At 47.0% G+C, this 4,748-nt stretch overlaps 2 long non-coding RNA genes across 2 annotated transcripts; both read right to left on the bottom strand.

Moving 5' to 3' along the window:
- Nucleotides 1–1,890: 1,890 nt before the first annotated feature.
- LOC103633956 (uncharacterized) lies at nucleotides 1,891–2,542 on the bottom strand. Its single transcript, XR_002263881.1, has 3 exons — nucleotides 2,382–2,542; nucleotides 2,020–2,256; nucleotides 1,891–1,950 (listed from the first exon to the last, which is right to left on the bottom strand). It is a non-coding gene; the product is annotated as an uncharacterized lncRNA (long non-coding RNA).
- Nucleotides 2,543–3,679: 1,137 nt separating this feature from the next.
- LOC109940744 (uncharacterized) lies at nucleotides 3,680–4,077 on the bottom strand. The gene is made up of 3 exons (XR_002263382.1): nucleotides 3,983–4,077; nucleotides 3,810–3,901; nucleotides 3,680–3,730 (listed from the first exon to the last, which is right to left on the bottom strand). It is a non-coding gene; the product is annotated as an uncharacterized lncRNA (long non-coding RNA).
- Between the last annotated feature and the right edge of the window lie 671 nt (nucleotides 4,078–4,748).

The following is a 4,748-nucleotide window of genomic DNA, read 5'->3' as shown; positions in this document are numbered from 1 at the left end:
GGAGCGAGCCCGAATGTTGCTCTTCCACCACGCGGGGAAGACGTCGTCGATTCCGCCGCCGGCGGGCGGGTTGTCGGCCGCCATTGTCGTAGTCGCGCGGCGGTGGAAGAAGTATCATGTCGTAGCTGCCGTCGAAGGACATGAACTCAAGAGTCCCGAAACGAAGCACCGTCCTGGGCCGGAGAGGTTGCTGGAGACTGCCCATCTGGAGCTTGACGGGGAGCTGTTCGTCAGCACGCAGCAGGCCCCTACCTGGCGCGCCAACTGTCGGCGTTTCGAGACAGGGGGGTCCCTAAGCCGACGAGTGAGTGTGCTGCGTGCCCCAGCCCAGATGGGTCGAGCGCATGGGCGAGCGCGAAGGGGGGAGAGGCGAGGTGGCCGGAGTCGAGCGTGAGAGAGGTGGAAGTCCCGCGGCCTTCGTGTTCGTCCCGCGCCCAGGTCAGGTGCGCTTGCAGTAGGGGGGTTACAAGCGTCCACGCGGGTGAGGGAAGCGAGCGGCCCCAAGAGAGCGCCTGTCCCGTCCTCGGTCCCGCGCGGCCAACCTTCTCTAAGAAGGCCCTGGTCCTCCCTTTTATAGTCGTAAGGAGAGGATCCAGGTGTACAATGGGGGGTGTAGCAGAGTGCTACGTGTCTAGCGGAGGGAGAGCTAGCGCCCTAGGTACATGCCAATGTGGCAGCCGGAGAGATCTGGGCACCCTGCTGGCGTGATGTCGTGGCTGTCGGAGGTGCGGCGGAGCCTGGCGGAGGGACAGCTGTTGGAGCGGTCGAGTCCCTGCTTACGTCGTCCTGCTTCCGTAAGAGAGCTGGGGGCCGCCGTCGTCATAGAGCTTGTGGAGCGCCATAATTGCCCCTCCGGCGGAGCTGGCCGGATGGGACGCCGGTCTTGTTTTCCGTGACCCGAGTCGATTCGGGGTAGGATGATGATGGCGCTTCCTGTTGACGTGGCGGTCTGTGCCCTAGGCAGGGCGACGTGGGGGTTCCTCCGAAGCCGAGGTTGAGTCTGTCTTCCGTTGCCGTGGCCGAGCCCGAGCCAAGGGGTCGGGCGAGGCGGAAGTCGTTCGGCCGAGGCCAGGGCGGAGTCCGAGCCCTGGGGTCGGGCGAAGCGGAGTTTCGTCGTCTTCCGGGTGTTAGCCCGAGTCCGAGCCCTGGGGTCGGGCGGAGCGGAGTTCGCCGTCTTCCGGGTCTTAGCCCGAGTCCGAGCCCTGGGGTCGGGCGGAGCGGAGTTCGCCGTCTTCCGGGTCTTAGCCCGAGTCCGAGCCCTGGGGTCGGGCGGAGCGGAGTTCGCCGTCTTCCGGGTCTTAGCCCGAGTCCGAGCCCTGCGGTCGGGCGGAGCGGAGTTCGCCGTCTTCCGGGTCTTAGCCCGAGTCCGAGTCCTGGGGTCGGGCGGAGCGGAGTTCGCCGTGGCGCCTTTGGCAAGGCCTGACTGCCTGTCAGACTCACTCTGTCGAGTGGCACTGCAGTCGGAGTGGCGCAGGCGGCGCTGTCCTTCTGTCAGACTGGCCAGTGGAGCGGTGGAGTGACGGCGGTCACTTCGGCTCTGCCGGGGGCGCGTGTCAGGATAAAGGTGTCAGGCCACCTTTGCGTTAAATGCCCCTGCAATTTGGTCAGTTGGTGTGGCGATTTAGTCAAGGTTGCTTCTGAGCGAAGCCAAGGCCTCGGGCGAGCCGGTGATGTGTCCGCCATAAAAAGGGGGCCTCGGGCGAGACGGAAGTCTCTCGAGGTCGGCTGCCCTTGGCCGAGGCTAGGCTCGGGTGAAGCGTGATCGAGTCACTCGTGTGGACTGATCCCTGACTTAATCGTACCCATCAGGCCTTTGCAGCTTTATGCTGATGGGGGTTACCAGCTGAGAATTAGGCGTCTTGAGGGTACCCCTAATTATGGTCCCCGACAAAAATATTTACCTGCTGCTGTAGAACCTTGGATCAACGTTGATTGTTTGTTACGACTCATCTAAAAATACAGAACATTAGAAGCTTGTTCCATTAATTACATAAATAAAATACAAGGTTGTAGTATTACCTTGTTTGTTGGCCATGCAACGGGCATAAAAAGAGCATCCCCCATACTCTCTACACCTAAGTATGGTCGTGGCAGAGTACTTTCCCTTTTTAGCACGCGAGTCACAAAAACTTGTGTGAACTCCCTTCCAAGAGGAACATCTCCCACCTTAGTGGTTGGGTCGGTTGAGATAATATTTGCTATTGCAACAGGAACTTCAGATCTCATCATAGAATATAATATCACTTCTTTACCAACCTAATAAAATATGTGAAGTAAGATTACAAAGTTTAAATAATGAAACATAAATATGAAGTGATAGATGAGAAAATTGCAGGATTATCATCTGCATTTTGAGATGATCCATGATTTCTTTGAGGTACCATTGTTGCAATGTCTCGCCTGCGACTTTGCTCTTCAATAGTATTAACATCTTCACGATTCCTTGGACGACCCACAGTGCTTGCAACTCGCCTAGTAAGTTGCAAGTCATCTTGAACCATATTTTGTGAATGGTCATTACCATTGTAATCATGTGCCACCTCATCTGAATGATGCACCCTTAAGTTCTAAAGAAAAATAAAAATAAAAAGTGTTAGTGAGATAAAGGAAACAAGCCTAATTAACATGATAGACGCTGAACTGCTCGATATATGCTACAAAGGCTAAATATATACAATATTATATCACCTGTCGAGAATTAGACCCATGTTGTGATGGGCTTTCTATATGTTGCACCCCTTGAGATGCTACCAGCATTTGATAAATTTGATCCATTTTATCTTTCATCTGATTCATATCATGTCTTAAGGCTCTAACCTCTTGCTCAGAATGATTGCGAGCTTGCAACGCCATTTGAAGCTTTGTTGATATTTTCATTTGAGTTCCAGGGGTGCCTACATCTTGTGGAGTTGGTCCTAAGCCTAAACCACGAATACGACCTCTTGGTTCTTTCTCTACAAAAACATGTGCATATAAATCACCATCTTGAATACTTCTATCCTTCAATTCTGGCTTCGCAGCAACAACTTCTTCAAATTTATTCTTAAGAGAACCACATATATATTATCTTTTGTTCACCTATATTTTAATTATTACAGAAATCATAAATAAAAGTACTCACAATGAATATTTCTGCTCCAGGTAGAGGTACAATATCCCCTTCTTTGTTCTTACGCGTGTGTGTTCTAACATATATTTCATCTCTTCTCGCAGGACGTCCTTGTTGTTCCGCCTACAAGAAAAAATGAATTGGTCAAGTAATTGACTAGATTTTTCATAAATAAAACTAATGATTATACAAACTAGTGATTATAAGTTTTTTACCAGTTCATGCCCCACACGAGCATAACTTTTGTTGCCAGCTGCATGTGACATAGTCAACTTTGAACGGTTATCTTTACCTCTGTTTGTACGAACCTACAACATAAATAATAATCAGTCAAAACAATAAGACAAATTCATTCGTACAACAATGTAATGAAGGTTTATATCTCAAAAAAGCAATTAAAAACAAATTAGCACGTACTTCAGCTTCTCGAGACATCCAATAAGTTATCAACCACTCCCAATCAGATTCTTTCACCCTTTCATCCCTTTTAGCAATAAGCTCTTCAAAACTCAATGTTTCATCAAAGTATTTCATCTTTAGGTCAGCCTTAAACTCTCTCCACTTTTTTGCTGCAGATGTTATAACATAATCTATACCAGATTCATCCAACTCATAGTATTCCTGTTTCAATAAAATTGTAGTTGATTACCAAATCTACTCATAATAGGCTAAGTCAAATTAACTCAATAAATCAGATTACCTTCACTTTTGTCCATAACTCGAACTTCTTTTTAGAATCAACTAGTCTCCAATCCTCAGAAGAAACCGGGATATTTTTCCTCACCAAAGTTCCTATGAAATTACCAAACTCTTTGTTGTTCCTACCAACAGGTTGGCCATATTCATTAAGGGTAATGGAGATTTTAGGCCCACCACTATTTGAATATATGTTCTTCTTCAAGGTTGGGCCCCTTCCTTTCCTTATATTATGATGCCCAGTAGGTTGCTCTGCTTATTGCATGAGATAAAAAAGATGAAAACATTTCTTGATAACTATTTTCAAAAGTTATACAGTGAATTTAAAGTTTGTTTGATTGTTACCTTCATCATTGATGGGATATTCAGATTCTCCATAACTATTTTCAGAAGTACTATCCTCATGGTTATCGTCAACAATATCCCTTTGAGTCCTTGATCGCAAAGTAGGACCATTAGTTGAATATGCTAATTTCCTTGTCTGCACTCAAAGAAGTTGAAAACATTCAACATACAGGTTCAAAACATGAACTTATTAAATAGGGGAATACATTAACCTTGTGTTTCTTGTTGGCTCGATGTGATCCATTTGCTTCATTAACCATAGTACTAGGTACAGGGAGATTAAGAGATCTCATCCTCTTCATATTTTCTCTTATGTTGGCAGCCCTCTGTAGTTCATATTCATTGACCTCTGTTTCTTTACCCATTCCTCTTCCTCTTACGAACTTTACTCCTGAATCAAGACATAAAGAGATTACAATCACACATTACAATGTAAAAATGAAACATTTTTGCATACAAAAAAACATATCTTACTTGCTAGGTTGGTTTTCGTCAATCATTATTCCATCTATATCAGTCCTAACACAACTACTACCACCAATAGAAACATTAACTTGTGTGTTTGCATCCAAATCTGGCAAGAAAGAACTTATTTCTG

This window comes from Zea mays, chromosome 7 (assembly GCF_902167145.1).
Source record: "Zea mays cultivar B73 chromosome 7, Zm-B73-REFERENCE-NAM-5.0, whole genome shotgun sequence".
NCBI lineage: Eukaryota > Viridiplantae > Streptophyta > Magnoliopsida > Poales > Poaceae > Zea > Zea mays.
The sequence above is the reverse complement of the archived record's forward strand: the minus strand, read 5'-3'. Positions and strand labels throughout refer to the sequence as shown.